Source organism: Eumetopias jubatus, unplaced genomic scaffold, assembly GCF_037043125.1.
Source record: "Eumetopias jubatus isolate StellerSeaLion01/CBP00866 unplaced genomic scaffold, mEumJub1_p1.0 scaffold_10, whole genome shotgun sequence".
Classification (NCBI taxonomy): Eukaryota; Metazoa; Chordata; class Mammalia; order Carnivora; family Otariidae; genus Eumetopias; species Eumetopias jubatus.
In genome coordinates this window covers 71,332,994-71,343,337 of record NW_028274816.1, presented here as the reverse complement: position 1 = coordinate 71,343,337, position 10,344 = coordinate 71,332,994, and positions in this window count along the sequence as shown.

Sequence of the window (10,344 nt, the reverse complement as noted above, 5' to 3'; positions counted from 1 at the left end):
AATTGTAAATACCTATGCCCCGAACATGGGAGCAGCCAATTATATAAGGCAATTAATAACAAGAGCGAAGAAACACAATGACAACAATACAATAATGGTGGGGGACTTTAACACCCCCCTGACTGAAATGCACAGATCATCTAAGCAAAAGATCAACAAGGAAATAAAGACTTTAAATGACACACTGGACCAAATGGACTTCACAGACATTTTCAGAACATTCTATCCCAAAGCAATGGAATACACATTCTTCTCTAGTGCCCATGGAACATTCTCCAGAATTGATCACATCCTAGGTCACAAATCAGGTCTCAACTGGTACCAAAAGATTGGGATCATTCCCTGCATATTTTCAGACCACACTGCTTTGAAACTAGAACTCAATCACAAGAGGAAAGTCGGAAAGAACTCAAATACATGGAGGCTAAAGAGCATCCTACTAAAGAATGAATGGGTCAACCAGGAAATTAAAGAAGAATTTAAAAAATTCATGGAAACCAATGAAAATGAAAACACAACTGTTCAAAATCTTTGGGATACAGCAAAGGCAGTCCTGAGAGGAAAGTATATAGCAATACAAGCCTTTCTCAAGAAACAAGAAAGGTCTCCAATACAGAACCTAACCCTACACCTAAAGGAGCTGGAGAAAGAACAGCAAATAAAGCCTAAACCCAGCAGGAGAAGAGAAATACTAGAGATCAGAGCAGAAATCAATGAAATAGAAGCCAAAGGAACAGTAGAACAGATCAACGAAACTAGAAGCTGGTTCTCTGAAAGAATTAACAACATTGATAAACCCCTGGCCAGACTGATCAAAAAGAAAAGAGAAATGACCCAAATCCACAAAATCATGAATGAAAGAGGAGAGATCACAACCAACACCAAAGAAATACAAACAATTATAAGAACATATTATGAGCAACTCTATGCAGGCAAATTTGATAACCTGGAAGAAATGGGTGCATTCCTAGAGATGTATCAACTACAAAATTGAACCAGGAGGGAATAGAAAAGCTGAACAGACCTATAACCACTAAGGAAATTGAAGCAGTCATCAAAAATCTCCCAACAAACAAAAGCCCAGGGCCAGATGGCTTCCCAGGGGAATTCTGTCAGACATTTAAACAAGAATTAATACCTATCCTCCTGAAACTCTTCCAAAAAATAGAAATGGAAGGAAAACTTCCAAACTCATTTTATGAGGCCACCATTACCTTGATCCCAAAACCAGACAAAGACCCCATCAGAAAGGAGAATTACAGACCAATATCCTTGATGAACATGGATGCAAAAATTCTCACCAAAATACTAGCCAATAGGATCCAACAGTACATTAAAAGGATTATTCACCACGACCAAGTGGGATTTATCCCTGGGCTGCAAGGCTGGTTCAACATCCGCAAATCAATCAACGTGATACAATACATTAACAAAAGAAAGAACAAGAATCATATGATCCTCTCAATAGATGCAGAAAAAGCATTTGACAAAGTACAGCATCCTTTCTTGATCAAAACTCTTCAGAGTATAGGGATAGAGGGTACATACCTCAATATCATAAAAGCCATCTATGAAGAACCTACAGCGAATATCATTCTCAATGGGGAAAGGCTGAGAGCTTTTCCCCTAAGGTCAGGAACGTGGCAGGGATGTCCACTCTCACCACTGCTATTCAACATAGTATTAGAAGTCCTAGCCACAGCAATTAAACAACAAAAAGAAATCAAAGGCATCCAAATCGGCAAAGAGGAAGTCAAACTCTCACTCTTTGCAGATGATATGATACTGTATGTGGAAAACCCAAAAGACTCCACCCCAAAACTGCTAGAACTCATACAGGAATTCAGTAAAGTAGCAGGATATAAAATCAATGCACAGAAATCAGTGGCATTCCTATACACCAACAACAAGACAGAAGAGAGACAAATCAAGGAGTCGATCCCATTTACAATTGCACCCAAAACCATTAGATACCTGGGAATAAATCTAACCAAAGAGGCAAAGGATCTGTACTCAGAAAACTATAAAATACTCAGGAAAGAAATTGAAGAAGACACAAAGAAATGGAAAAACGTTCCATGCTCATGGATTGGGAGAATCAACATTGTGAAGATGTCAATGCTACCTAGAGCAATCTACACATTCAATGCAATCCCCATCAAAATACCATCCACTTTTTTCAAAGAAATGGAACAAATAATCCTAAAATTTGTATGGAACCAGAAGAGACCCAGAATAGCCAGAGGAATACTGAAAAAGAAAAGCAAAGCCGGTGGCATCACAATTCCGGACTTCCAGCTCTATTACAAAGCTGTCATCATCAAGACAGTATGGTACTGGCACAAAAACAGACACATCGATCAATGGAACAGAATCGAGAGCCCAGAAATGGACCCTCAACTCTATGGTCAACTTATCTTTGACAAAGAAGGAAAGAATGTCCAATGGAAAAGAGACAGTCTCTTCAACAAATGGTGTTGGGAAAATTGGACAGCCACATGCAGAAGAATGAAACTGGACCATTTCCTTACACCACACACAAAAATAGACTCCAAATGGTTGAAAGACCTAAACGTGAGACAGGAGTCCATCCAAATCCTAAAGGAGAACACAGGTAGCAACCTCTTCGACCTCAGCCACAGCAACTTCTTCCTAGAAACATCGCCAAAGGCACGGGAAGCCAGGGCAAAAATGAACTATTGGGATTTCATCAAGATAAAAAGCTTTTGCACAGCAAAAGAAACAGTCCACAAAACCAAAAGACAACTGACAGAATGGGAGAAAATATTTGCAAATGACATATCAGATAAAGGGCTAGTATCCAAAATCTATAAAGAACTTATCAAACTCAACACCCAAAGAACAAATAATCCAATCAAGAAATGGGCAGAAGACATGAACAGACATTTCTCCAAAGAAGACATCCAAATGGCCAACAGGCACATGAAAAAGTGCTCAACATCGCTCAGCATCAGGGAAATCCAAATCAAAACCTCAATGAGATACCACCTCACACCTGTCAGAATGGCTAAAATTAACAAGTCAGGGAACAACAGATGTTGGCGGGGATGTGGAGAAAGGGGAACCCTCCTCCACTGTTGGTGGGAATGCAAGCTGGTGCAACCCCTCTGGAAAACAGTATGGAGGTTCCTCAAACAGTTGAAATTAGAGCTACCATTCGATCCAGCAATTGTACTACTGGGTATTTACCACAAAGATACAAATGTAGGGACCCGAAGGGGTACGTGTACCCCAATGTTTATAGCAGCAATGTCCACCATAGCCAAACTGTGGAAAGAGCCAAGATGCCCATCGACAGATGAATGGCTAAAGAAGAGGTGGTATATATACACAATGGAATATTATGCAGCCATCAAAAGGAATGAGATCTTGCCATTTGCAACGACGTGGATGGAACTGGAGGGTGTTATGCTGAGTGAAATAAGTCAATCAGAGAAAGACATGTATCACATGACCTCACTGATAGGAGGAATTCTTAATCTCAGGAAAGAAACTGAGTGTTACTGGAGTGGTTGGGGGTGGGAGGGATGGGGTGGCTGGGTGATAGACATTGGGGAGGGTATGTGCTACGGTGAGCACTGTGAATTGTGCAAGACTGTTGAATCACAGTTCTGTACTTCTGAAACAAATAACGCAACATATTTTAAGAAAAAAGAAAAAGAAGAAGATAACAAGAGTGGAAGAAAAGGGGAGTATGTCAGAGGGGGAGACGAACCATGAGAGGTGATGGACTCTGAAAAACAAACTGAGGGTTCTAGAGGGGAGGGGGGTAGGGGGATGGGTTAGCCTGGTGATGGGTATTGAGGAGGGCACGTTCTGCATGGAGCACTGGGTGTTATGAACAAACAATGAATCATGGAACACTGCACCAAAAACTAATGATGTAATATATGGTGATTAACATAACAATAAAAAAATAAAAAAAAAAAGAAAATAAGAGAGGGAAACCACCACCACAACTAATCAAGAAAAAGCAAACAAATGTGCAAAATTAAGAACAAGAAAGTTGATACGGAGGGTTTAAAATTATTAGAAAAACCTGTATCACTTTAAAAAGTAAATTGGAAAATCTGAATAGATAATTTCCTAGAAAATACATAAATCATCAAAATAAATGAATTCAAACACTGAAATAGAAAACAAATCGGGAAACAGAAATTTGAGGAAGATACCAGAGTGCTATTCCATAGCTGGTAGGATCACTCTACAAGAACCAGAGAATTTCCACCATTGAGTACTATCCCATCTTAAAAGAAAACAATAATACCTACAATACAGAAGTCCCATAAGGAAACATAATAAACATAGTCTTCATTCCTGTGATAACCCTTACATAGCCCTAAGATTAAAACTTATGAAAGAATGCACATAGGAAATTTAAAAATCAATTTAATTTATAAACATGAACACCAAAAAAGCCTCAATAAAATGCTATTAAAATCTGTAAAAGCAATTTGTCAAAAGAATAGTGAAAAGGTAGCTTTTATTCCATTAACAAAATGGGCAAGTCAATATTAAGAGAACTATTGATAGGATTTACCATAGTAATTAAAGGTAGAAAAAACCCAGGATTCTTGATAAAGACTGAAAATATTTGATAACATTTAATATAAATTCTTGGTCGAAATTCCTATTGAGAATCAAGAAATATATACTTACTGAAATCAATTATTTTTAAATAAATTAATGATAAGCACTAGCATTCTCATTAAATTCAGAACAAAATAAAATGACATCTACTATCAGCTCTTATCTGGCATGTTCTGAAAGTTTTAGATAATCAATAAGGTGATCAAAAATTTAAGAACTACAAATATGGGAAGGGAAAAAGAGGCACATTATCTCATTTTTCTGTTTTTGCCCATGCATTGATTATCTATGTGAAATGTCAAGATAATCAGAGAAATATTGAAAATAATAAGACAGTTCTGCAAGGGAACCAAGTATAAAACTGGTTAAGAAAAGTCAGTAGTTTTCCAACATGTCCACAATAAGTAACAATAAAATACAGTGGAATTAAAATCATTCACAAAAATCAGGAAACATGTAAATGTGTAAAAATGGAATTCATATAAAAGTGTAGGATCAGTATAAAGAAAGCGAAATATGTTATTAAAGTATAAACTAAGAACTGAATGATTAGCATTCATTCATACTCTGTACGTTGTCGGGGACAGAAAATTCTCCCTCTAACCAAGGTCTTCCAGCCAAACTAAGAATTAAATTTAGGTGACACAGGTTAACAACAGAAGAAAACCCCAAAGTTTTATTACACATTGCCTGGAGGTCCAAGGATGAAATTGAGACCCAGAGAAATGATGAAGGTAGGCAGTTTTTATACATTTTAGGCAAAGAGACAGTAAATTTGTGAGAAGTGTATAGGATAAGGAAAACAGGTATTTGGGAGTTTTAATTAGTAAAGAATTCAAAAGCAGAATTTGGGCTGAGTTAGTAGATTAGCAAAAAAGTAACAAGGTTTGTTTTTACAGTTTTCTCCGCTTTAAAGTCCCTGTCTCTGGTGGTAAGGATGTCTTTTTCCTTAACAGAGGGAGGGTGCTTTTCACATGGGAGATTTATTTCCTGCTTTCAGGGGGACAAAGGAGTGTCTGAGTGTCCTTTCTACGTGGTCTATCTCGTAAGTAACTTCTATTTAAAATAATCAATATGCCAGGGGCACCTAGGCTGCAAAGTCCATTAAGCATCTGACTCTTGATTTCAGCTCAGGCCGTGATCTCAGGGTCCTGAGATTGAGCCCCATGTTGGGCTCCAAGCTCAGCATGGAGTCTTCTTGAGATTCTCTCTCCCTCTCACTCTGACCCTCCTGCTTGTGCGCGCTCTCTCTCTCAAATAAATAAATAAATCTTTAAAAGAATCGGTATGACAAAGTGGTGCATTTGGGGGAAGCCTGGCCTGGTCCCCTACAACCTGCCTGGGAAGATACCGATTTTCTCCCAACTAAAATTTATAAATTTAACACAGACTTTTTCAAAGTAAATAAGGAATTTCTGTTTCTAAAATAAAAGGGCCTCCGCATACAGCAGCTTCCAGCAGATCCATTCTCCTGGCCGCCAACTACTGAAAAATCTGAATAAAATTTTTCAAAATCTGTTTGAAAGCATCATTGTGACACCAAGGCCACCAGGATTTGAGCCAGTGGATCAGAGAAAAGGAAACCCAGGGAGGTGCGCCCACCACTAATACCGAATTTCCCCTCAAGGGGTTTGCCAATTAATAAGCAGCAGAACGAAAGATTGAAAAGCTGTCTAAAAGCAGACGCTAAGGGCAAAAAGACGAAGCCGTTCTCAGCACTTCAAAGCACTGCAGACAAAATTGGAGTTTAGAGTCTCCTAAAACATGAGGGTACAAGATCCTGGAGAGAAAAGAAATGGGAAGAAGGATGCCTGCACCCGGAGCTGCTATCCCCACTCCGCGCATTTGCCATTATCCCCGAGCCTGAACCCACGGCAGAAAGTAGCTGTTAAGAGGGTGGTTTCTAATCAAAACTCCATTTGTATAAATTCCTAAGATTGAACTATCTCTCAGAAGAGCTCCAGGATGGAAAATAAATGTCATCCAAACAATCCCCTGGGAAAACCCGAGATTCTGTTAGCGAAGAAATATGTTAACTGTTCATCTTCAACATCTTGTCCTGCTTTTTAGTGCTCAGAAGGAATAAGAATCTTGTCCCTTTAAACAACATAAATAAACGAAACCACGAAAATAAAAGATGTATTACTTTTCAAACAGAACAGACTTAATGAGGGCACTACCAATAGCTGGAACAGACAGCGGTCTCTTTTCTTCTTAGTATCAACAGCTTTATTGAGATATAATTATCATAGATTAGTCACAATTGACCCACTTAAAGAGTACAATTCTTTGGTTTTTAGTATATTCACTTCTGTGAAAAGATGTGCAATGACGGTCAATTTTAGAACACTTTCATCACCTCAAAAGGAAATATGGTACCTGTGAGCTATTACAACCCTACGTTCCCATCCCCCTTCCCCAGCCTTAAATAGCCACTGATCTGCTTTCTGACTCTGCAGCATCCCGCATTCTGGACTTTCAAAGAAATTGACTTATATAATATACAGTCTTTTGTGACTGACTTCTTTCATTCCACATAAGGTCTCCAAGGTTTACCTGTGCTATAGCATATAGCAGAACATCATATCTTTGTGTCGACAAATAGTATTCTGGCAGGTGGATATAAGACATTTTGTTTATCCATTCATCAGTTGATGGACATTTGGGTTGTTTCCACTTTTGGCTGTTATGAATAATACTGCTATAAAACACCCACGTACGAATTTCTGCCTTTTGTGTGTTCATGTCTCTCAGGTATATTCTGAGGACAGAAATCACTAGGTCATATGGAAACTCTATGTTTAATCCTTTGAGGAACTGACAGAATGTTATCCAGACCAGTTGTCATTTACATTGCCACCATCAGTGTATGAGGGCTACAATTTCTCTGTATCCTCACCAACATGTGTAATTATCAGACTTTTTGATTCTAGCTAACCTAGTAGGTGTGAACTAATATCTCATTGTGGTTTTGATTTCCATTTCCTCAATAACTTACAATGCTGAGCATTTTGGAGGGGGGAGTGTTTTCTTGCCATTTATATTTATTCCTTGGACAAATGTCTATTCAAGTCCTTCACCCATGTTTTAATTGTGTTGTCTTTTTTATTATTGAGTATAAGTGTTCTTTATAAATATATTCTGGATACAGGTTCCATATCAGATATAATGATTTGCAACATTTTCTTCTATTCAGTGGTTTGTCTTTTCACTCTCTTGATGATGTCCTTTGAAACACAGTAGCTTTTCATTTTGATGATGTCCAATTCATTGATTTTTTTCTTTTGTTGCTGGTGATTTTGGTGTCATATCTAAGAATCTTTGCCAAGCCCAAGGTCATGAAGATTACTCCTAAGTTTTCTCCTAAGAGTTTTATAGTTTTAGCTCTTAAATTTAGGGCTTTGATCCATTTTGAGTTAATTATTTTATGTGCTGTTAATTTTTTTGCATGTGGATATTTAGTTGTTCAAGCACCATTTTTTGAAAAGACTGTTCTTGTTCTCCAGTAGATGGTCTTGTCAAGATTCATTTGATCATAGATCATGGTCAAATATATGTGGGTTTATGATATATGATCATAGATATGTGGGTTTACTTCTAGACTTTCAACCTGATTCCACTGATCAATATGTCTATAGTTGGGCTAGTACCACACTATCTTGATTACCATTGCTTGTGTAGTAAGTTTTAAAATCAAGAAGTGGGAATTCCTCCTACTGTTTTCTTTTACAAGATTGTTTTGGTTACTTTGGATTTCCAATCATTCCATTTAAATTTTAGAAACAGCTTATGAATTTCTATAAAAAAGTCAGCTGAGATTCTGATGGAAATTGCCCTGAAAATTTACAGTAATTTAGGAACATTCCTATCTTAAGAATGTTAAATTATCTGATCCATGAACATGGGATATTTTTCCAATTATTTAGATCTTCTTAAATGTCTTCCTTGATGGCCTATAATTCTCAAACTATAAAGTTTTGCACTTTTTTTGTTAAATTTATTCCTAAGCATTTTATCCTTTTTTTGGATGCTATTCTAAGTGGAATTGTTTTCTTATTTTCATTGTTTGATTGTTCTTTTTTTAAAGATTTTATTTATTTATTTGACAGAGAGAGAGCACAAGCAAGAGGAGTGGGGGAGGGAGAAGCAGACTCCCCGCTGAGCCGGGAGACCAATGCAGGGCTCAATCCCAGGACTCTAGAATCATAACCCGAGCCAAAGGCAGATGCTTAACCAACTGAGCCACCCAGGCACCCCTGTTTGATTGTTCATTGCAAATATAGAAATACAATTAATTTTTATACATTGATATTGTGTCCTACCCCTTTGTGAATTCATTTATTATTTCTAAGAGTTTTTATTGGATTACTTAGGATTTTCTATATATAAGATCATTTATCTGTGAATAGAATTAGTTTTAGTCTTCCATTTTAATCTCAATGCCTTTCTTTTACCTAATTTGCCTAAATGTTCTAGCTAGAACCTCCAAGTTAATGTTAAATAGAGGTTGTATGCACAGACACCCTTGTCTTTTTCCTGATTTTAGAGGGAAAGCATTCAATATTTTACCAATATTTAGGTTTTTTATAGATGTTCTTTATTAAGTTGTGGATATTCTCTTATTCCTAGTTTGTTGGGTGTATTTATCATAAAAGAGCATTGGATTTTGTCAAATGCTTTTTCTGAGTCTATTGATTGGGATGTCATGATTTTTGCCTTATTGTACTTTTCAACAACCTAATTTCCATTTGTCCCTTTTTCATAATTTCCATCTTTTTATTGATATTTTTTATCTGATGCAACATTGTTATCATACCTTCAATTAGTTCTTTAATCATGATTTCCTTTAGTTGTGTGAACATGTTTACGATGATTGCTTTAAAGTCTTTTTCTGATAAATCTGACATCTGTTCTCCCTCATAGAGTTTTTCTGCTTTTTCTAATGTATGGGTCATACTTCCTGTTTCTTTGCATGCCTCATAATTTTTTGTTGGAAACTAGATATTTTAGATCATATATTGTAGCATCTAGATATTTTATAATATATTGTTCCTACTCTGGAGTTTGTTACTGTTATTCGATTGTTTAATTATAGGCACACCTCAGAGATATGATGGGTTCAGTTCCAGACCATCACAATAAAGCAAGTCAAATGTTTTTTCTTTGTTTCCCTGTGCATATAAAAATTGTGTTTACATTGTACTGTAGTCTACTAAGTGTGTGATGACATCATGTATAAAAAACCTAATGTATATACTTTAATTTAAAATACTTGGTTGCTGGGGCACCTGGGTGGCTCAGTCGTTAAGCGTGTGCCTTCGGCTCAGGTCATGATCCCAGGGTCCTGGGATCGAGCCCCGCATTGGGCTCCCTGCTCGGCAGGAAGCCTGCTTCTCCCTCTCCCACTCCCCCTGCTTGTGTTCCCTCTCTTGCTATCTCTCCCTCTGTCAAATAAATAAAATCTTAAAAATAAATTAATTAAAATAAATTAAAAAATTAAATACTTGGTTGCTAAAACATGCTATCATCTGAGCTTTCAGCAAATCATAATCACTGGTCACAGATTACTATAACAACTGTAATCATGAAAAAGTTTGAAATATTGCTAAAATTACCAAAACGTAACACAAAGAGACAAAGTTAGCAAATACTGTTGGGAAAATGGCGCTGATAGATTTGCTCAACGGTGCTGATAGACTTGGTCAATGCTCAATGCCACAAACCTTCAATTTG